The 23,339-nt window shown below is 34.3% G+C and overlaps 1 long non-coding RNA gene across 2 annotated transcripts in view; it reads left to right on the top strand.

The window, feature by feature from the left end:
• The window catches only part of LOC129058511 (uncharacterized), a 53,713-nt gene that overhangs the window by 5,477 nt on the left and 24,897 nt on the right, over positions 1-23,339 (top strand). The window contains exons 2-5 of one of the 2 annotated variants that reach the window (XR_010139399.1): positions 4,599-4,695; positions 14,849-15,038; positions 15,999-16,125; positions 19,982-20,063. This is a non-coding gene — a long non-coding RNA (uncharacterized LOC129058511). The remainder of the gene's footprint in view (positions 1-4,598; positions 4,696-14,848; positions 15,039-15,998; positions 16,126-19,981; positions 20,064-23,339) is intronic. The other variant, XR_008523657.2, reaches the window with a different exon arrangement.

Here is a 23,339-nt window from a genome sequence, read left to right as displayed (position 1 = left end):
GGTCATTTATCAAAACTAGGAATCTTTCAGAGGAGTCTTTAGAGTTTTCTGATATGAAATTATATCATTAGTGAACAAATAATAGGATTTTCTCTTTTCCAATTTAGATAGTTTTTATAATCTACACGTGTCTTTATATTTAAAGTAGGTTTCTTGTTGACAACATACAGTTGGGTCTTGTTTTTTGACCCACTCTGATATTGTCTTTTAATAGCTGCATTTAAACTATTGATGTTCATGGTTCACACCTGAAATCTCAGCTAGGTGTTTTGGCATGAACCTGAGTCCTCGCTACTCAGGACGCCGAGGCAGAAGGCTCACTTAAGCTCAGGAGTTCAAGGCCTCAGTGAGCTATGAGTGTGTCACTGCACTTCAGCCTGGGAAACAGAGTGATACACTTTTCTTAAAAAAAAAAAAAATATTGATGTTCAAAGTGAGTACTGATGCAGTCAGATTAATATCTAACATGTTTGCTCATATTTTCTATTTATTGCCTTAGTTTTTGTTTCTATTTTTGTTTTATACTCTTTTATTCCTTTTGTGTTATTAATTGAGCATTTTATATGGTTTTCGTTTCTTTTTTAGTATATGAGTTTTATATTTTTTTCTTTGTTTAACCTTTTTTTTTTTTAGCTCCCACTGATTCATTTTTACAGTTGTGTTTCTGTAGTTTGAAAATGATAAATGACTAGATATTTGTCTTACTTGAAGTTCTCTAACCTTCCTGGTTGTGTAGTTTTGTATCTGACTTTAACTTGTAAAAATTCTCAATTATTGTTTCAAATATTTCTTCAATTTCTTTCTCTTTATAGTGTTCTCATTACACATACATGATACCTTTTGTAGTTGCCTCAAAGTCCTTGAATATTCTTATATTATTTTCCTCTTTTTAGTATTTTTTTCTGTTCGCTTTTTAGTTTTAGAGGTTTCCATTTGATATCCACAAGCTCACAGATTTTTTCCTCTGCTGTGCCATGTCTACTAATAAGCCCAGTGAAGATATTCCTATTACAGTGCTTTTGAGCTCTAGCATTTATTTTTGGTTCTTAGAATTTTTCTTTCTCTGCTTATATTGCCCATATGTTCTTGAATGCTGTCTAGTTTATCTGTTGGAATCATTAGCATATTTATCATAATTGTTTTGAATTCCCAATCTAAGTTGAACATCCCTGCCATGTCTGATTCTATTGCTTGGTCTGTGTCCTCAAATTGTGTTTTTATGCCTTTTAGTACATCTTGTAATTTTTTTCTTAAATTACCAAGAAAAAAAAAAAAACTGGACATGATGTTCCAGGAATAAAAAACAGCCGTAAATAGACCTTGAAAAACGTGACACCTCTAGTCCGACTCCTTCCTTAAATAGGACAGAATAGCTAAAGTGGGCTGGAGTTGGGTATTATCTTTTCCCCATGTCACTTAGGCTCTGATAAAACTCCAGTAGCTTGGATTCTGGTTAAATAGTTTCTCCTGAAGGAATACTTGATTAAAAAGGATACATTTCTCTGCTATATTTCAAAATGGTTCTTTTATCCTCCTCCTGCTAGAAGCATTAAAGTTTTTCTCTGATACTCACTGTGAGAATCAAATAAAATTCCAGGAGGTAAAACTAAGGAAAGTATGACCCCTAACATGACTGGGTCCTTCTGGAGATTTTATTTCTCGTACTTGACCACAGGGAGCCTCCAGCAATTCATCAATTACAGTTCAGACTTCCCTATGCAGACAGTGGTTCCTGCAGAAGTTTTAACTTGTGTGCTTCTGTTCCAGTAAGTTGTGATTCTTATTATTCTCCTGCTGATCTCTCTAATTTGGGGAACAGAGGTATGTTCCATTATTCCACTTTTCTTATAGATCTTATATTTGTTGTTTTTTAGTTTGTTCAGGTTTTTACCTGCTATTAGGATATTTTTGATTCCCAAGCTTCTTAAATGCCAGATCCAAAAATGGCTTCTCAGTAATTTTTCATACTTTTATGTTCCCTGCAAATATATTCAAATTTTTCTTTTTTTATTTGAATTTATTAAACAGATTTGTTTTCTAAAATTATGTTTGATAGTTCCAATATTTGAAATAATTTTTGACTTTATCCACTGTCTATTATTTACATTGGTTCTCCCTTAATAGTGGCTAATTTATTTGTGTCATTTTTGCCTGTGGGGTATTTGATTTTAATATAAATTTATCTGTGGTCACTTTTTTTGGTATTTCTTGATTTAAGTTTCTCCAGACAGGATTTGCATTTGCTTCTGTTTCCTGCCTGGAGCCACTAATAGCCAGGATGACTTTAAATTTAATTCCTGCTTTGATGTTTGATGTTTTTCAGAGAACACAGGTAACATGTTGGGATAAAAAGAAAAAAAAAGCAATGTTAGAGCCACTTTAAGATTTTAAAGTTGCAAAAGAGATTTTTATTTACTTTGCCAAAGTTGACGTAGTTGAGATTCATTTCTGTGTCCACCTCAATGCTTCTTATTTCTTGTTGAGTCCTACCCTGAAGTTGTAAGATTCTAAGTTTGGATTACTAAGTCTCATAAAGGGGTTCTTTAGGTTTTCCACCTTGTCTGGGATGTTCAACTGCCAGTTCAGAAGCTTATGATCCCAGAGTACAGAAAAAAAAATAGGTAAAGCCATCTTTAATACTTACTTTTTAATAAAAAGCAAGATTCTTATTCTCAATTAACTTCTGGGTTTCTTTCAATGCACTTCATCAGAGTGTTTACCAAGTATCTAGGTATGATTGTGCCTATCATTTTAGTTGTTTTATTTGAGAGAACTATTGAGAATTATATTCTGCTATACTGTAAGAAATATGTTTATTTCAACCATTTTCCCAATTTGTAAAGTGTTTTAGCTGTTTGCTTTGTGTTTGCTTCATGCATAATACATCAGAAAAGGAAGCATGTCTCTCTTACTTACCAATACATCTCAGCAGCTAGCAAAGAACCTACTACATAGCAGCTATATGGTAATTACTTAAAGAATGGAGAAAGTTGGATAGAAGAAAGTTTTTTCAGTTTCACCAGATTCTTTCAGACCCAAAAGGCAGCTGTCCCTGCACAAGTCTCTATGCCTATGTCTTCACTTCTCCCACAGCTGCTCTCTTGCCATAAAATTAATAGGCTTTCTTTACAGACTTATAAATGTGATAATGTGTGTGCTACAAACAGGACAGCGCGTGGTACATAACTGAAAGTTATGTTATTCATAATCTGCTCTATCCTAAGCCACATTCCACATTATCCCAGTTCTGTCTCACAATATAAGATACACATTTATCTTTTCTTGTGTTTTTTGACTTATTCTTGGATTGCTTTTAATGATTCATTTGCATTATCAACCATAAAACACCTCTCATATATCACACAGTAAAATTGTACCTAAGAAACATTGTTTTCACCTGTGGTATGTAATTTCTAAAGAAAGAGATATGTAATTGAAAATCATTCCCTAATAAAAGTTATTATGATTTATCAATATCTTTTTCAGATCTTTGGTATTATATAATAGGAGGCACTCAAGAACATATGAAGGATATTAAAATAATATATTATGTTTACTGTATATTGACTTTTTAATAAAATATTTTAAAAGTGAATTTCTATTTTGTTAAACACTGATTTCTACTATCCTTCTGTTATTGAAATATGTTTAGTTCTTATTTTGGAAAATGTGCCAATAATTGAGATTTGTAAACATTTATGTTCAAAGATTTTCATTTAATAAGCAGTGTTGTAGTAACATTGACCTTTAATTCTACTTGTTCTCATTTTAAATACTTTTTGTAATCTCTGTTATCCAGGAAATTTTCACCCAGTTTCACTGAGCCCATATAGCATTTGCCCTTTTTGGGATGCTTCTTCCATTGATTATAAATATATCAATATCAAGTATAGTTGTTAATTTTCTTGAAAAAATTAATCCACTGAAAATTAAATTGCATTAATAAAGTTATAGATGCACTGCTGTTACACTGAACCAACACATACAATTTCAGATTTTACTTGTTTCTGTGATACTGTTTCCTTGACTTCAAATGTATTCAGAAAAGAAAATATATGTCAAAAGAAAATGACAGAAAAAAAAGGTGAGGCACTTCTTCTTAGCAGAATGTATCAGAAAATGTGTAATCCTAGTCCAGTGTATATATGGGGTAAAATCTTAAAGCAATGAATGGAGTCTCCGTTCAATGTACCTAGAAATCAGTGTGCATAGTAGAATAAGTAAGCTTTGTTGGGAGAATAGGACAAAATAAAATCTTTAGCAAAATGGGTTATACGAAATCTGTTCTAAGTAAAAGGAAGCTATAACCTGTATTGCCTTGCAAATGTGCACATTGGCCTAGTTCACACCAATTGGATCTGAGTGAGTGGGAAACGCAGAGATGAAGAAAAATGACATTCTGTTGCGCTTTCAAGAATAATGACTATTTTTAAAAAAAGGTAGTCTGAGATATGAAGTTCAGGAATTATTTTAAGATAGGAGCAAAAATATTATGTAATTAAATGCTGAAAAATATTGACAGGAAGAAATTGGATTAAAAATAGCTAATCAAGCATTAACTTTTTTTTCTTGATACATAGTATCTCTCTGTCACCCAGGCTGGAGTGCAGTGACACAATATTGGTTCAACGCAACCTCTGCTTCCCAGGTTTAGGTGATTCTCCTGGCTCAGCCTCCGAGTAGCTGGGACTGCAGGTATGTACCACCATGCCTGGCTAATTTTTGTATTTTTAGTCAAGATGGAGTTTTGACATGTTGGCCAGGTTGGTCTCGAACTCCTGGCCTCAAGTGATCCACGTCTTAGCCTCCCAAAGTGCTGAGATTACAGGAATGAGCCACTGTATTCAGCCAAGCATTAACATTTCTAAGAAAGTGGGAATTTTGGGATCCAAAGCATAGATGGAAATATTGACCTTTGATGAGAAGTACTTCCCCTATTAAAATGGAGGTCAGCAGAAATGAATGAATAAAATTTGGTCCTGTTCAATGGTTTATATTTAAGATGTGATTTAGGTGGTAAACTCAGTTACTAAAAACTGGAAAGGCAGTGGTATTGAATTAGCTGTGAATGAGAGTTTTTTCTAATTGTTGCTAGCAATTTATCTTTCAAGTTATAAGAACTTTATACAGGAAAACTGTTCATTGCATTGAAAAAAGGATCCACCAGGATAGACACAGTACGTCAAAAGAGCAGATGAAGGATGCTTAATGAAGAGGCTATTTTCAAATGTATGGCGAAGTGAAAGAGAAGCCAATAAAGGACGGTGGAACACCATGGGAATACCCTTAAACCTGGAGAAGCAAATGTAGCTAATACGGTTTGGCTCTGTATCCCCATCCAAATCTCATGCTGAATTCTAATCTTCAGTGTTAGAGGAAGGGCCCGGAAGAAGGTTATTGAATCCTGGTGGAAAACTTCCCCCTTGCTGCTCTCGTGATAGAGTTATCATGACATGTGGTTGTTTCAAAGTGAGCAGCAACCCCCGTCCCCCTTCAATCTCTTGCTCCTGCTTCCACCATGTGAGATGTGTTTACTTCCTCTTTACCTTCCACCATGATTATAAGTTTCCTGAGGCCACCCCAGCTATGCCTCCTGCACAGCCTGTGGAACTGTGAGTGCATTAAACCTCTTTTCTTTATAAGTTACCCAGTCTCAGGTATGTATTTATAGCAGTGTGAGAAAAGGCTAATACAGAAAATTGGTACTGAGCAGTGGGGCAATGCTATAAAGATACCTGCAAATGTGGAAGCAGCTTGGGAACTGGGTAATGAGCAGAGGTTGGGACAGTTTGGACGGATCAGAAGAAGACATGAAGTTGGAGGGAGGTTGGAACTTCCTAGAGATTGTTAAATTGTTGAGACTAAAATGCTGATAGTGATATGAACAGTGAAGTCCAGTCTAAGGAGGCCTCCTTATGGACATACGGGACTTATTGGCAACTGGAATAAAGGTCACTCTTGCTATGCATTAGCAAAGACTGGAAGCATTGTGCCTCTGCTCAAGAGATCTGAGGTACTTCAAACTTGAGAACGATGATTTAGGGAATCTGGCAGAAGAAATTTCTAAGCAGCAAAGCATTCAAGATGTGGCCTGACTGCTTCTAAAAGCCTACGATCATTTTCATAAAAAAAGAAATGACCTGAAACTATAACTTATATTTAAAAAGAAAGCAGAGCATAAAAGTTTGGAAAATTTGCAGACTGGCCATGTGGTAGAAAAGAAAAACCCATTTTCAGGGGAGAAATTCAAGTGTACTGCAGAAATCTGCCTAAGTAAAGAGGAGCCAAATGTTAATAACGAAGACAATGGAGAAAGTACCTCCAAGGCATTTCAGAGACCTTCCTAGCAGTCCCTCCCATCACAGGCCTGGAGGCCTAGGAAGTAAGAATGGTTTTGAAGGCCAGATCCAGGACTCCACTGCTCTGTGCTGCCTCAGGACATGGTGCTCTGCATCCCAGACAGTCCACCTCCAACCACGGCTAAAAGGGCCCTAAATACATCTCAGGCCACTGCTCCAGAGAGTGCCAGACTGGAGCCACCAAGACTTCCACGTGGTGTCAAGCCTGTGAGTGTGCAGAGGGAGAGAGCTTAGGCTTGGGAGCCTCCATTTAGATTTCAGAGGTTGTATGGAAATAACTGAATGTCTAGGCAGAAGTCCACTGCAGAGGCAGAGCCCTCATGGAGAACCTTTCTTCAGGAAATGGAGAGGGGAAATGTGGGGTTGGAGCCCACACACAGAGTCCCTACTGGACTGCAGTCCTCCAGACCCCAGAATGCTAGATTCGCCAACAGCTTGCACCATGCACCTGGAAAAGACATGGGCACTCAACACCAGCCCACCAAAGCAGCTGTGGGGGCTGTACCCTGTAGAGCCACAGGGATGGAGCTGCCCAAGGTCTTGGGATCCTACCCCTTGCATCAGTGTGACCTGGATGTGAGTCATGAAGTCAAAGGATATTATTTCAGAGCTTTCAGATTTAATGACTGCCCTGATGGGTTTTGGATTTGGATGGGGCCTGTAGCCCCTTTATGTTTGCCAACTTCTCCCATTTGGAAGGGGAGCATTAAACCCATGCTTGTATTCCCACTGTATCTCAGAAGTAAATTGTTTTTCATTTTATGAGCTCACAGATGGAAGGAACTTGCCCTGTCTCAGATGAGACTTTGGACTTGGTATTTTGAGTTCATGCTGGAATAAGTTAAGACTTGGGGGACTGTTGGGAAGGCATGATTGGCTGTGAAATGTGAGAAGAAAGTGAGATTTGGGATGGGCCAGGGTGGAATTATATGGTTTGGCTCTGCGTCCTCACCCAAATCTCATGTCAAATTGTAATCTTCAGTGTTAGAGGAGGGAGCTGGTGGGAGCTGATTGAATTATGAGAACAGGCTTCCCCTTTGCTCTTATGCAAGAGTTCTCATGAGATCTGGTTGTTTCAAAGTGTGTATCACTTCCCCCTTCACTCTGTCTGCTCCTCTTCCCGCCACGTAAGATGTGTTTGCTTCTGCTTCACTTTCTGCCATGACTGTTTTCTGAGGCCACTGCAGCCATGCCTCCTGTACAGTCTGTGGAACAGTGAGTTAATTAAACTTCTTTTCCTTATAACTTATGCAGTCTCATGGATGTCTTTATGGCAGTGTGAGAATGGACTAATACAATAGCTCACCCTGAGAATGTTTTTTTAACATATTGAGTTTAAGATACTCATTGATTCATTCATCCAAATGGAGATGGGAGAAAAGTGTTTTTTCCCCAAAAACACTTGAGTGAAGAGGTGAAGAATAGTTTTGTGTAGTCTCACCTATTGTTTTGTAACTGTACTAAGAACTTTGATTTTCAGGCTTGATATAAATATTCCATTCATTTAGTATAAAAGTTCAATGTGAAATACTTATGATCTCTGAACTAGTAAAGTGAAAGATAATTCCTACTCTTTTTTTCATCCATGAGAATTACTATTCTACATCTGAAAGTACAATGCAAATTTTATAATGTTCTCAGCAGTGAGTTTTGCCACTTTTATTTGAGAGAGGCTGATAAAGGGAAGAAATGAGGGAGAGTCAGAATTTGACACAGTGTGGTGTTTGTCATTGCCTAAAGTCATCATGAATATGGGGTTATCAGAGAGACCTGCTGCAAGAATAAAGATTTTACTGGAACACTTCAGATTTATATTAAAGTGAAATTTATATTGATACTTAAGTTGAAAATTAATGCTTACTCTTTTAGCTGCTCTGCCGTGAGAAAATGTACTGTGTTGAGACATATTATCTTTCTACCCAGAGCAAGTTATGTGAGGTATAAAATGGAATAAGGCAAATATAAGAGGAGGAGCTAGCACAAGATAGACAAGTGATCTTTTAAGGGAATATAGATAAAAGAGAAGGGAAAAAATAATAGAGAACAGGCAGGAAGCCCCATAACAAAAATTTTGGAGATAAGAACAATAAACAGAAATCAAAATGGTCCTGATTTTATATTTTTTAAAGCACAGAAATAAGAGCTGAAGGAATCATAATAAAATAGATACTAACCTGGAAATTTTCTCATTATTTTCTTCGTTTTTATTATTTGTAATTCAAAATATGTTCTTTGAGAAATAGCATGTGGTATTTACTGTGAAGTTATACTGACTTATTTCTTAACTCCATTTCTCGAAATTTAATAATTTAATTATGCTACTTTCAATCTAAATATCAGCTTAATTAAACCTTTATTAAGCTTTCTACGAAAGAGGCTATGCAGCATGGGAGATAAAAGCTTGGGGTTTGCCTGGTTTCAAAGTTCTTGGGCTAAAGAATTCACTCTCTGTGTGCCTCAGTTATTTCATATGTAAGATGTGGATGGTACAATAGTACTTATTTCATACTGTGACCATGAGTGTTACATAAATTAATTCATGAAATTAATTGATGATTGCTAAATAGTATATGCTCAACCATGTTAGCATTATTACCACTTACAGCGTAGTAATCTGTGCCTGTGCATGAATAGTTCTAATAACTCTTATTAGATTACACCATTTCAACTTTTTGTTTTAAATTAAGGCATGCAAAAAGTTGCCAGAATTATGAAATGAATTTTCTTTCCTCTTTATTATTTTTTTCCTATGTTAGCATTTTATGAAACCACAACCAGGGTTACATAAAACCAGAAATTAAGATTGGTAAGATACTATTAACTATTTTGCAATTCTAGCTTCTAATAAAATTCCATCAGCTTATCTACACATGTCCTTTTTCCATTCAGAATTCCATCCAGGCTCTACATTATGTATAGCTGCTATTTATCTTGAGTATCCTCCAGTCTCTAACATTTCCTCAGTCTTTTCTTGTCTTTCATCACCTTGATACTTGTAAATCCCTGATCAATTATTCTGTAGAATGCTCCTCAATTTGGGTTCGTCTGATGATGTCTCCTTATAGCAATGCTATGATATATTGTTTAAAAGAATACCACAGAGACAATGTTGTATCCTATTTGGTGTTTCATATCAAGTGGTTCATAATGTAAATATATCTTACTTTAGGTGTTGTTAACCTTGATAACTTAGCTCAGCTAGCTTCTTCCAGGATTTTCCATTCTAAATTTACTATCTTTCTCTTTGTAGTTGATAAATAACTTAGGGGAAATATTTGGAATTTATAAAGCCTCATTCTCAAAATTTGCCATATAATTTCAGCTTCCATCAATGAACATGTCTTAAAGATTTATTATTACTGTGTTTGCCTAACAGTACTTTTTTCTTACCTTGTACATATATCAATTAGAATTATATTGTAAGGAAGAATAGACTGTCATCCTCATATGTTTATTTAATGAGCAATTTTGTTAATATAGACATGAATATTTATATTTTTATGGATTAAAGTCCAGTACTATCATTATTTATCTTGCTATTCAATTTTCTTTTTTCAGCTTTGGCCACTTGCAGAGTCTTCAAATTGTTGGCATCTGTGTTCTTTCAACAAGATCTTATCTTTTCCTTCTTTTTTGAGCCCTTCTTTATTTTCTGACATTGTAAGCTGTTCCAGCTTCCATTATATTTCTTCTGCCCTGAAATAACTCCAATCTGTGAAAATTATGGTTTGTTTTATTGGAAAATGATGTTTAGAAAGCAAAATGGTATGTTCATTGTTACTAGCATGTCATTGCTTCTAGCATACATACATAGATATGCACATCAATATGTATCTAATAACCATATGTATCTCTGTGTGTAAATATACATACATACATATACATGCCTGTATATACACATTAAAAATCATATGCTTATATTAAAAATTAAACTCATATTAAAAAATAATGAGTTTATACTGCTATTTTATAGCACCTATGTCAGTATAAAGTTAACATTCTGACTAAATTTGGAATATATAGCCACATGTATACCCACTGGACACTTGACCATTGCAGCAGTTGGGGAAAACTCTAGGCCAGGTACAGGTTGCATAAACACATATATGATAAGATATTAGCACTCCTGGGGAATTCCTAAATGCAATTAACTACAAATTATCACACTCGGCATAGTGGAATTGCGTTCGTGTATGAAAACAATGTGTCCAACTGACAGGTCCAATGACATAACCCTACAAACAGTACAGATAGCGGAATAATAGATCCTCAAAGATGTCTGAATCCTGTTCCTTGAAACCTGTAAGTATGTTACCAAACCTGCCAAAGCAAATTTACATATATGTTATTGTTATCAACCTTGAAATGAGATTATCTCTGATTATCCAGATGGGCCTTATCTAATTACACACGATCTTAAAACTCAAGATGATTTCTACCTGCCATTGCTGGGTTTGAAGAGGATGAAGATGGCTACAAACCAAGAAATGAGGGGGCTTCTAAAAGCTAGGATTGACCCATCGATCATAGGCGACCAGAAAATAGAGGCTTTGTTTCTATAATTACAAGTAACAGCAACTGAATCTAGAACCCACAGAAAGGAGCCGCACACTTCCAAAATCGTGATCTTAGCCTAGCAAGACCCGTATCAGACTTCTGACCTACAGAATTGTAGGTTCTTGGTCACTGTAGTCAGCAGATCACGGATTTATGTTGTTTTAACCAACAAGTTGGTGGGATTTTGTTACAGCAATAGTGAGGAATTAATACCGTGGAGTTTTCCTGAATTCTCCACACATCTAGAAGCCTGAGAGAATTCAGCTAATTGAAATCATTAAATAGACAGCGGAGTTATACAAAAATGGTAGAAAGAAAACAAATCTTTATTGAATACTATGTATCAAATGTGTTAAGCATCTGAAACATTATCAAATATAACCACCTCAATAACCCATTGAAATAGGTTTCATTTTGATCATTCTATACATGTAAAAACTGATGTTCAGTGGAGAGGGTTAATAATATTATGGATAATATATAGTTATGAAAGAGTGAGATTGCCATTTTTAGCTAATGCAGGTCAGGGTTCAAAACCTATTTCCAACAGGCCATGTTTTCTAAAACATCTGGTCTGTGCCAATCCCTGTGATATGTGCTTTACTTGCATTATCTTATTACTAATAACATATAATTTTGTTGAGACTGACTATAACCGAGAATTTTAAAGAAAGGAAATAATCGTTAGAATATTATTTTTTAAGGTAAAATTGAGACAAAAGCTGAGCCTTGAAGGGTGGGAGATGGGTGGCATTTAGGTTGCTGGAGAACAGCGTGAAAAGCAGCAAGGATAAAAGGTGCATTCATATCTAGTGCATTTTGTTTTTTAATATCAAAAACATCACACACTAATAATTATGTGTGTATAATATAAATTATATATATGTGACTATATATATACAAAACAATCTATTTGGGGGATTATTTTTTGATGTTATTTATGTAGGTGATTTTGTCCCTTATGACCATACTGATAAAGTGTGATTGTTCAGTAAGTGGACAAAAGATGGAATTCAGATTATTGTTAAAGACAGTGTAAGAAAGCTTTTGGAACATGTAGCTAAGGGAGATTTTGGCTCACATTTATAGTCTATAGCAAAATATATTCAAGAAGTACAACCTAGAAGTAACTTTCAAGATATAGTTATAAGAACAAATGCAACCTTTTGTGTTTTAGAGCAAATAACTCACTATGAAATTTAAATCCTAGCTAAGTTTTGACTGCCACACCTTGAAGCAATGAGACAATTTTGCTCCATTTTCTCTCATATATTTTTCTGCTTTTGTCACTGGAATGAAGTATTGGCATTTGCATGCTTCATTTATTCTGTGAAGTATAGTAATATACCGTACTATTTTGACCTTTTTGAAAGGCTGAAATTTAATTAGTTGACTATTTTCCACTTGTCATCATCTCAACTTCATTGAGTTGTGAGAAAGGATAGGCTAGCCATAAAATGTGTGAAAAATGATTAAAGATTTAACATTTCATATGTCTTTAATCCTTGTGATCCTCTCAGTTCTGTTTCAGGAATCTCAGATGCCTAAGCAGCATTTGATCATATTGAAGTCATGATAATACAGCATGGTGTTCATTACAACACCCGTATCATGATGCTTAAAAAATTTAACTGTCACATTTCTAGGAAATAATGCCCTTTTAGTGAGTGTATAGTGATTCGAGAGCGAGAAAGATATTCTAAGTGAAAGAAATTTATCATTTTGATATCTAGGGGTTTTGCTCTTTATTGCTACTGAAATGAAGGGCAGTTACATGGATGAAGAAATGCCAGAAATCGCATGAAAGAAATAGTTATCTGTTCTGTGCCTCCATTTGTAAAACAATCTGCTATTAGTATTAAATATGTTTCTCCCACTTTATGTTAATTAATATAGTTGTCTCGGCTCCCACAAGATGATGAATAAAACACTTAAGCACTGGTTTGGATCTTGAGTGAGTGCATGGATAATAGAAGTTGGATACGCAGTACTTTAGTTAAATGCTACATTTCTAGCAAACAAGTCTCCTATTCTGAAATAACTTTTAAACATATGTGATATTAATCATAATGACATATATTTTGTATTCAAGAGTATATTTTTGTGTAATGCTAAACTATAGACATCATTACAGCATGCCATGTCTTAAGGTTAATGAGATAATCCAGCCTTCTAATTCTTATATGAGATAGATCTTTAGAGAATCAGATAGTTTGTCACTTTCAAGTGATCATATATTTCTTTCTTGTATACTGTACACAAATTTAGTTAAAAATAAGAGTGATATTTTTAACAGAGATACGTTACTGTAACTATGAGCATTTAAAATGATCTGTAATGGCATATCAAACTTACTAAGATTTTAAAATATAGCATACTATTTTAAACCTGACATTTGCATGTTGCTTGTAGAACTCAGGAAGCAGGGGGATCTTCACTTTCTATCACCTTGACTTTCTCATACAAACAAACAAAACAAATACTAGAGGATGTGGCATTATTCTGTCCCTAATGATTTGGGGAGACAGGCTTAAAGTCAGAAAGTATTTTCTTTTTAAAATCTTAGTTTCACCTTCCCCAATATTCTCATTGGTCTCAGAGCTGTGCTGCCTGTGGCTAAATTCATTTCTCCATGCCACTGAATCAAATAGTAATCAGACTCTTTCCCCTAAAATGACAGATTTAAAAATAATTCTACTTCATTTGTGCACTTTGTAAGGATAGGAATACTTTAATTAAGTCAAGTGTGCAGGCCATGAATTGTTGCAAAGTAATTCACACCAAGAGAATAGTTACAAACAGCGCAATAATTCAAGTTCATGAGTATATTTTTATTATTACAAAGTGATATTTTAAAAACACTCATTTGTTTGAGAAATCACATGAGGGCACATTACACTTTATAACACCAGTTTCCTAAAATGAAAATGATTCTGTGAAATACAGAAGCTAAGGCCAGTGGAGGAATCTCTAGAAGCAAAATTTGTTAATCTTGCCTCAGAGTAAATATGTAGCATAATGATTGTGTTAGCTTCTCTCTTACAAGGGCAGAACCTAGGAGAGAAAACTAAAAATTTATTTAAATACACACAATTTTGATTTTTTTCTTAAGTACAAAATAACTATGTATTAATTGTAACACATTTGAAAAATTATCCTCCATCTTCACATAATACCTGATTTCGTTTCTAATTATGTTAGCAAAGATCTGTCCTCTATAATCTAGACTGTAGACTGTGATATTCATGAGTGGTTGTGGAACATGGAAGGTATTGTACTATTTTTTTGCTATTTTTTTTGTGATAGAGCACTTATTGGGTAAATGTGATTCTTCTAACATAGAGCATCCAGTAGAAAATTACTTTTCCTTAACATATATATATATTTTTTTGGTCTACATTCACATTTGTAGGTAGTACTCATTTGTAGGCTGTACTCATTGTAGGTAGTATTCATTTATAGGTCTTAATCAATTTGTAGGTAGTACTCGTATTATTCTCTTCCACTCAGATTCTATCTAAGAAGTCTGGAATGAAGTGCCAGCAACAGGTAATATATCCTCCATAGCAAATTCTAGGTGGCAACTTTGTGTAATTATCCATTATTAGAGTCTTATTTGGTGTTTGAGGGAGGAATTGGAAACAGCTTTAAGTAAACTTACCTTTTATCATTTATACGTAACATGATATCAAAGTGCTACAAGTATGCTAGACCCTAAAATAATAATTAGCTGATTAGTTAATTTAGAATAGTGTCTCCTGCTACTCACCAATATTTCTGGTTCTTTTTTCTTTTGTTGCATTTTCCCATCTTTTTGAAATTATAGGAGGCATAGTGAATTGCCTTGTAATTAGAACTTCTGTTTCACTTTTAAGTGGAAGCATTTAGTTTTTAAAAACCAGTTTTAGATTCTCCATGCTTGTTTTCCCCAGGTCACAGTAAAAGGGAAAACACTTACGGATATGGAGATGCCACAAAATTAGAGTATTTGGGATCGAAACCATTACCTCACCTGCCTGTACTCACAATGAGCAATACGCTGGGATCTTTTGATATTTGTGGATTACTTGTTACTGAAAGCCAATTTACCTAATTCTGAATAATACCAATGCTTATTTTGAGGTAAGACATTTACCAATTTTACAGATAGAAGGTCTGTGTGAGTGTGTGAGTGTGTGAGTGTGTGAGTGTGTGAGTGTGTGTGTGTGTGTGTGTGTGTGTGTGTGTGTGTGTGTGCATGTGTTCGAGTATAAACAAACTGGTTTAAGAACCATGGATGAGAAAATTGATTGATACCATCCTGTAAATGGGAAGAGGTAATATAAACAGAGATTACAGATGAAATTTTTCATTGAAGATTTCTACACAAAGCCAAAGCTACTGATGTCAGAATTTCTCTCTTATGGGACAAATCTTTCCAAGAGCTTCAGGTTTCTGTAAATATAGCTTATTGAAATTACCAGTGGTCTTTACATGCCCTGTGTTTCAAAATCCTAACTCATCACTTCTCTCCCCAAAGATTCTATATTTTTAAATCTTACTTGGCGGTCCGTACCTTTCTCAGCCACTTAGTCACAAACCCAGAAGTATGGAAATTGATTTCTTTTTCTCCTCTTACCTTTTCATCCAGACACAAATCTTACAGATTTCAATTCCTTAACATATTTCACTTGTTCCTCTCTAATTTTACTGCTCCTGCGGTACTTCATTATCTCTCTTGCCTGGTCTAGCCAATTAACTGGCCTTCCTTCATCCATTTATTTTAACCTTTAACCAAGCCTCCACAAAAATCCCCAGGGAGATATTTCTAACTTGCAAATCCGCTCTTGTTATTTCCACATATGAACTATTCAGGATAATTTTAGTGGAATCTTAGTCCTGTGAGATATTCCTTGTAAAAAATTACCTTGAACAAATGAGTTTAGGGATTATGTTTGGTAATTGAAAAAGCACACAGATATATTAAAACACAAAGAATGCCTGCTTAATCTTGTTTAATTTGTATTTCTCAAATTGACTTAACAGTGAACTCTTTTTATTCCTTTATAAGATATATTAACAACTGCAGATCTGCTTTTCCAGATTGGCCCCAGGATAATGTCAAGTCTCTTAACATGTGGTTTTAGCCGCTGTTTGCTTCTCTAGAATCGTCATGGTCTTTAATTTTATGCTCTGGGAATTATAAAATGCCTCTAAGCCTCTGCACCTGGTAAGTTATTTTTCATCTTCCTGTATTTGTTTGTAAATTCTATTTGGAATGTTGTCCTCACCAAAATAAGATCTAGTGCTTTGCCGACCAATCTTTACACTTCAGATCAGACGTAAAAGACTCCTGGAAGCCTTCCTGATACTTACCTATTCCTAATATTGTGATTTCTATCATAAATACTAATTACCTATTCACGTATCTTTTTTTCTTAAGAATATCAACCTTTGATAGCAAGGAGCATCTCTTCATTCCTTGCGTTTTAGTGCCTTGGAGATATTTTGTGCACAATAACTATTTATATAATGAATGAATGAACAAATAAATATACAAAAGAAAACATAATGAATGTACTAAATGATAATTTTCTAAATGACTGTATATCATACACGAATGTGAATAGTCATTAAATGTTTACATGGCAATTAGTTGAATTTATTTTAAGCCTCCTTTCTTGATTTTGATGTGCTTTTATAAGGACCCAAATTAGGACTATAAAGTTTCCACAGTGTATTCACAGTAAATAAATTTATTCTAGCCAGATAAAACTATCAGCCTCAGCTATTGGCAAAATTGTGGTATATTTTTTTCTATGCTTGCTTTTAATTCTTTTCATAATGCGTGTGCTTTTTTCTTGATGAATTTATGTTGAGTATAAAAGTTGCTGCCGCCCTAAATTTGCCACAATCTAGAAATTATTGGATTGTGATTTAAAAATAGGTGATAAGAATTTCTCAGCCTGAGGTAGTCTCACTCATAAGTATGGACCACTTTGATTTACCGGTTTTGCCTCTGTTTTTCTGGATGGCAGGATGCAGTCGTTTATTCTGTTGACCCCCTAAATTTTGGATATTGCTTTGATGCTGTGTTTTCATTTCCAGATTCCTTGCATTGCTTTTCACCATATTTAGCCTGCAAGTCATGACACATCTACGTAGAAGTCTTCACAATCTGTATTTCCTGTAGAAACAGTCCTCAGATAATGACCCTCAATTTTAGCAGGTCCCACAAGAACCACATACTTGAGAACTGATTTTCTCTGCTCGATTGCATCAACAGTCTACTTTCTTGTTTTACTGTTTCTCTCAAGGAAATACTATCCAAACAATCACCTAGATGTCAAAACTCTGACTTTTTGGCTGCTTTTTCTACCCAGAAACTCAAGTTTTTGTGGTTTTTATCTTTACATTATAAATAGAATCTTTGCCACCCAATATTTTTAGATTTCTAACTAACTTTTTTATGGGCCATAACAACAGAACCCACACATTTTTCCTTCTACATATTTTTATTTTGCTTTCCAGCAGCTTGTATAAACTGACAGCTTGGCTATACTAAATTTCAAGTAATAATTTTCAGCAGGAATCCTGTGATATTTATCTGACTCATAATTATAATCTTATATAAAATGACAACAATAAAAGCAATGAAAAACAACTTTTTCTGTTATCTAGGCATATATTTTACCCAGAGTAATCTTGAAAGCCTTACTGGAATTTACATTTCTCAAAATTAAACAATGTATGGGTTCTCCTTCAAGTGGGGCATTTAGTTATTATGGCTATAATTTAAATTTTTGGATCTTGATCAAACATATGTCTTTATGCTGAAATAAACAAAAACATACATCCGTAAAATATCTTCTAAAATCATATATTTTTATCTATCTATTGATCTATTGATGCACATATACATTTTCTTTATAAGTATTATGGTTTAATGTAACAATTCTTCATCTGTATCAGTAAAGTTTAACTTATTTCAGTGCAATACTTATAAAAACTTCTGTTGTAAGAAAATATATATTTATTGATAATTATTTGGGAGTTATGTAGTCTATTCATTCTTTTTCTAAATCTATTTCTGAATTAAGTAAATCCACAGATTAAAAAAATACCCAGATTGTATTATTTTGATTCCCCAAGACTGCCAAAACACTGCTTCATGGTTCACTACATCACACTTGTACTGCAGTGTGGATTCATCATTGCTTGAGAGGGCCATGCAGGGCCTGGGGTGGCTGGATTTCTTAGGCTGTCTCCTTCTGTTTGTAAGCAGTATCTTTCTTTTACAATGGGACAATACAAAGATACAAGGTTATCATTCTCTCTTTGTAACTCAGTTTGAAACTGGCTGGAAAACATTCCTATCAAATTATTTAAATCAAGGGTCGTGTTATGCCATTTATCTACATTGTGGTATTTTATATAAAAGATGGCATATAATAATACCAAATGTCTTAAAAATTTTAATTTGCTACTGTATCAGTCAGAGTTCAACCAGAGAAACAGAAATAAGAGAAGATTTTCTATAGAGAGAGACTTACTACAAGGAATTGGGTTATGTGATTGTGGAGGACACGGCAAGTCTGAAATCAATAGGACCATCAAGAAGGGCAGGATTGAACTTTCAGGAACGAATTGAAGCTGCTATCTATAGGTGAAATTTCTTCTTCAGGGAAACCTGTTTAGTTCTTAAAGCTTCTGAATGGATTGAATCAGGCTTATTCTAGGACAACCTATCATACTTTAAGTGAACTGATTATGAACGTTAATCACATATACAAATGATTTTCACAGAAACACCTAGATTAGTGTTTAATTAAATAATTGGGAACTATAGCTTAGCCAAGTTGATGCGTAATACTGACCAACATAATCAAAATAGTTTATATAATGTTGATGTAGCTTCAGAGTAGACTGTTTCACCAATCTTTGGGACCAGGAATGTATGATATGTTTCTGGGGAAGATATTTTTGTTTGTTTGCTTGATATGATTCAGTTTATTTTCTCTTATTGGTACCATGAATAACTGACCATAAGTTCTGTAATAGAATCACCTTCAGATGATCTCAATGAGTCCCATCTTTGTACAGATTCCCCTCCCCTTGAGTCTAAACAGAATCTGTGACTTGCTTCTAACAAATATAACATGGCAATTGTGATGGACTATCACTCCCATAATTATAGTACATTATATAGGACTCTGACTTGGCAGACTGGAGCAAGAGATTTTCCTTCTAGTCTTGCAGGAGTAAAGAACCGTACTGTAAACTTCTTACAGAGTGGGTTAAGAAGCAGGAAGCTGTCATGGCCTCTAAGAACTAATGGTGGTTTCTTGTCAATAGCCACTAAGAAATGGGGATTTGTAGTCATATGGCTAGAAGAAAATAAATTCTGCCAACAATATTACTAAGCTGGGAAGCAAATTCTTTCTAGTTAAGCCTCTAGGTGAATATGCAGCATGGTGGCTACCTGAGAGCCCTGAGCAGAGAAGCCAGTTAAGAGATGCCTGGTTCCTGACCCACAAAAACTGGGAGATAATGAATGTCTATTGGTTAAGCCTTTCAGTTTCCAGTAATTTGTTATGCAGACATAGAAAATGATATAATTCTCTTTCTCTATTTCTGCCTAAGGAGACCTAACTCTTGGATGGTTTTTTAACAAGACACTTTGGCGTTTCATTAAGCTCCATTCTTTACCCTAGTTTGTATCAACAAGAAAAGTGGTGATTTGACTTTTGGGTTTTTTGCTACTTGTTTTGGTGTTGGGTTTGTTCATAATTTGCAGTAAGTACAGAGATAGTTTTAATAAGGCTATCTAAGAGACTGTAGCATCTGGTGCATAATATGGGGAAACTGGGAAGTAAAGAAGGGAGTAGAATATTCAGGCCTAAATGATTGATGAAGAGTCTTTTGGTTTAGCTTCTGGACTCCAAAACCTTTGAACTAAATTATTCGATTTTAGTTAATTTTAAAGCCCAGTTTAAAGGAAATTCTCTTTATAACCTTTACAGGCATTGGTAAATTTAACAATTTTACTCAGTCTAATGATTTCTCTGTGTGGTCTTGTTCATTAGAAAATTTCAGCCTTGGAACTACAAGCATCGACCTGCTTTCCTCTGACTTTAATCTGAGAAACACCGTTCTTAAAAATAAAAGGTAACAGACCACCCTACCATATTGGAGATAGAACCAATACTAAAAAAGAGATAGAGAAAGACAAATAACAATGTTAAGGCCAAGATATCTTCACAGAGGACAGTACTTCTTCTGAAATGATTTGATAATTAGTCACAGTGCAAAGGAAGTAGAACAAAAGACAAATAAATTATAGGATACTTGAAATGAATAGATAGTGGTTCAAGAATGATAGTGGTTCAAGAAATAGTGCCAGTACTAGATGGGGACAGGCAGAAAAATAAAAGAGTAATAAAAGAGCAGGGGGGCATACTTCAAATGAGACCTAAAGCTTCAGAGGATAAATCTATTAGATCTATAATCTAATATAAATTGGAAAAGTAGGGATATATCCAAGATATTTACATATCAAATATGTTTTTCAAGGTAAGGTTGCAAAAAGGAAGTTTTAACTGTTTACTTTGTAAAAGGACATGACTGGAAACCATACAACTCCTATAAAAAAAAAAGGTGGGGAATTGATTTAGTGAGATTGAAATGGCTACCTTAGGGAGAGACATGATCCAGCAAGATGAAACACAATTATTAACCATTGTTTTGATATCTGAAATAGGCTAAAATATAAAATATCTTTAATAACTTGATCTGAAAGCAAAACATGATCTTTCCCAAATTATGTCGGGAGAAAAGTTCACTTAAAATTATTTATAGTCTTTATGAATCTCATTTTATGTGAATATTTGTATATTTGCAACAGTAATATTAATATGCTTTATTATAGAGTACTCCTGCAGGTCCCATGGATCGATCTATCTATCTATCTATCTATCTATCTATCTATCTATCTATATATATATATATATATGAAGAGAGAGAGAGAGAGAGATAATATAAAAGTTCTACAATCTCAAAATGTTGAATTCTAAAATATATTTGACTCCATATGTACAGAATAAGAATTGTGGAGTCTTTCAAGAAGCACCCTTTCTAATATGAAAATAGAGAAGCTATTACCAAGAAAAACCCAGTTAGATAATTACTCGTTAATGTTTGTGCAAGAATATAGAAAATGTGGACAGATTATAAGTGGTAGCATGTATATTGTTTGTCTTCTGCGAGAACAAGTTAAGATTGTTTATGGAGGTAGTACTCTAAAGGTAGAATTCTAAAGGAGGGAAACATCATCCTTGTTTAAGATGAGAGAAACTGCACAATTGATTATCATGCATTGTACGCCTGTATCAACATATCTCATGTACCCCATAAATATATACACTGATGTACCCACGGAAATTAAAATTTCAAATAAATTTAAAAAGAAGGAATAAGATCTAGTATTTCACAGCACAACAGGGTGACTATAGCCAATAATAATTGTACATTTAAAAATAACTAAAAGAGTGTAATTGGGTTATTTGTAACACAAAGGATAAATGCTTGAGAAGATAAATACCCCATTCTCTATGATGTAATTATTACAGATTGCATGTATCAAAACATTTCATATATCATATATCATATATATGTATAGTGTATATATACAATTTATGTATATGTATATATCTTTATCTTTTATGTATTTTACCAAGTCCTATAAAAATAAAATGCTATCTAAGTAAAAAGAAAAAATCTATCAGTATCATGGTAGACAGAGTAGTGTTGCTAAAGAATAGTGAATACCATCACTATTCTACCAAGAAACACTTTATTTTATACCCATTGTTCATTCAACATTAAAGAGGCTCTACATTTCAACTTTTATATTCCACCACTTCCTATATCCACTCTAAAATTATAAATCTTAAGTACTACTTTTAAAAACATATTGTACCATTCTGATAACTTGAATAATGAGTCTTAATTTATTTATTTATTTTAATTGCCAATTGGTGTGTAAGAAATTTCCCTAAAACTTAGTGCTGTAAGCCAACAAATTATTATTTCTTATGATTATGTGAATGAGGATTTGGGACAGGGCTTCTCCAGGTGTTTAGTCTTTTCCTGTGACATCAGCTGGAAAATGTATTTGGCTGTATTCAGCTGGCAAGTGGGTTAGGCTGAAAAGTTCAACCAGGCTTTACTCACATGTTTGGCATTCCAGTGTTCTTCCACATGGACACTTTCTTCCGTTGTGTCCTCTTACTCTCCAGGGCGTCCTCTTGTTTTCTCTCACTCTAGCTTGCAGGATAGTTTGTATCTTCTTACAGCATTGCTAGTTTTACAAAATAGGATAAATTAAAGCTGCCATATTTTGAAGGCCTGGGTTTGGAAGCTGTAGAATATCACTTGTGTGGCATCCCATTGCTTAATGCAAGTTCAAATGTGTGTACAGGGAAGGGAGAAGTTGTTAGTGGCCTTATTTAGAGGCAATTTTTATTCAAAACTATTTATTTACAACCTTAGTATGTTAAGCAATGAAATAAACACTGGAGATATAGGCACTGGAGATACACTTTTATTCAAAATTAATTATTTACATGTATTGATAGACATAATCTTTATTGCATTGAGCTAAGTGTCTAATAATAAAAACATACATTAATCACATAATCTTTAAAAACATAATTACAGACAGGAAGGGAAGGGACAAGTGTTAAAAAAACTACCTACTAGGTGCTATGCTCACTAACTGGGTGACAGATTCATTCATACTCCATACCTCAGCATCATGCAATATACTTTTGTAACAAATCTCCACGGGAAACCCCTGATTGTAAAATAAACTTGAAAAAAAATCATAAATTTTTTATAAATAATAAAGAAAAACTCCAGAGAGATATTCGAGGCATCATTTGATTTTGGGTAGTCAGTGAATAACTTCTGGGCTCATATTTGAGGAATGAATACAAGTAATGATACGATATGATTTGATATGAAGTAGAGATAGTATGGTAGAATTTCAGGCAGAGATAATATGCACAGATAGAGGCATGAAAATATATCAACATTCATGTAGGCTAGTGAAACTAGACCAAAGAGACTAAGAGAAAAAGTATCTGGAATGAGGTTGGAGAGTCAGGCTAGAACAGAGGATTTGTGGTCTTGCAATATGAAGGAAGGATCTTAGTCTTTATTATTACAGCAAAGAATTATCATGAAGATTGATATGATTATGTTAAAAGATTGCACTGGCTGCAGAGTGTACAATGAATTTGGGAAAACATGAATATGCAGAAGAATATTTAAATGGCTGTTGTCATAATTCAGGCAAGAGATGCTGGTAGCTCTTTGTAGTTGAAGGTGAAAGTGGATAGAGGCTCACAGATGAGAGTTTTTTTTTTTTTTTTTTTAAAGTCA

Source organism: Pongo abelii, chromosome 2 (genome assembly GCF_028885655.2).
Source record: "Pongo abelii isolate AG06213 chromosome 2, NHGRI_mPonAbe1-v2.0_pri, whole genome shotgun sequence".
Taxonomy (NCBI): Eukaryota; Metazoa; Chordata; class Mammalia; order Primates; family Hominidae; genus Pongo; species Pongo abelii.
Note: the sequence above shows the minus strand (reverse complement) of the source record. Positions and strands in the feature narration are given on the sequence as shown.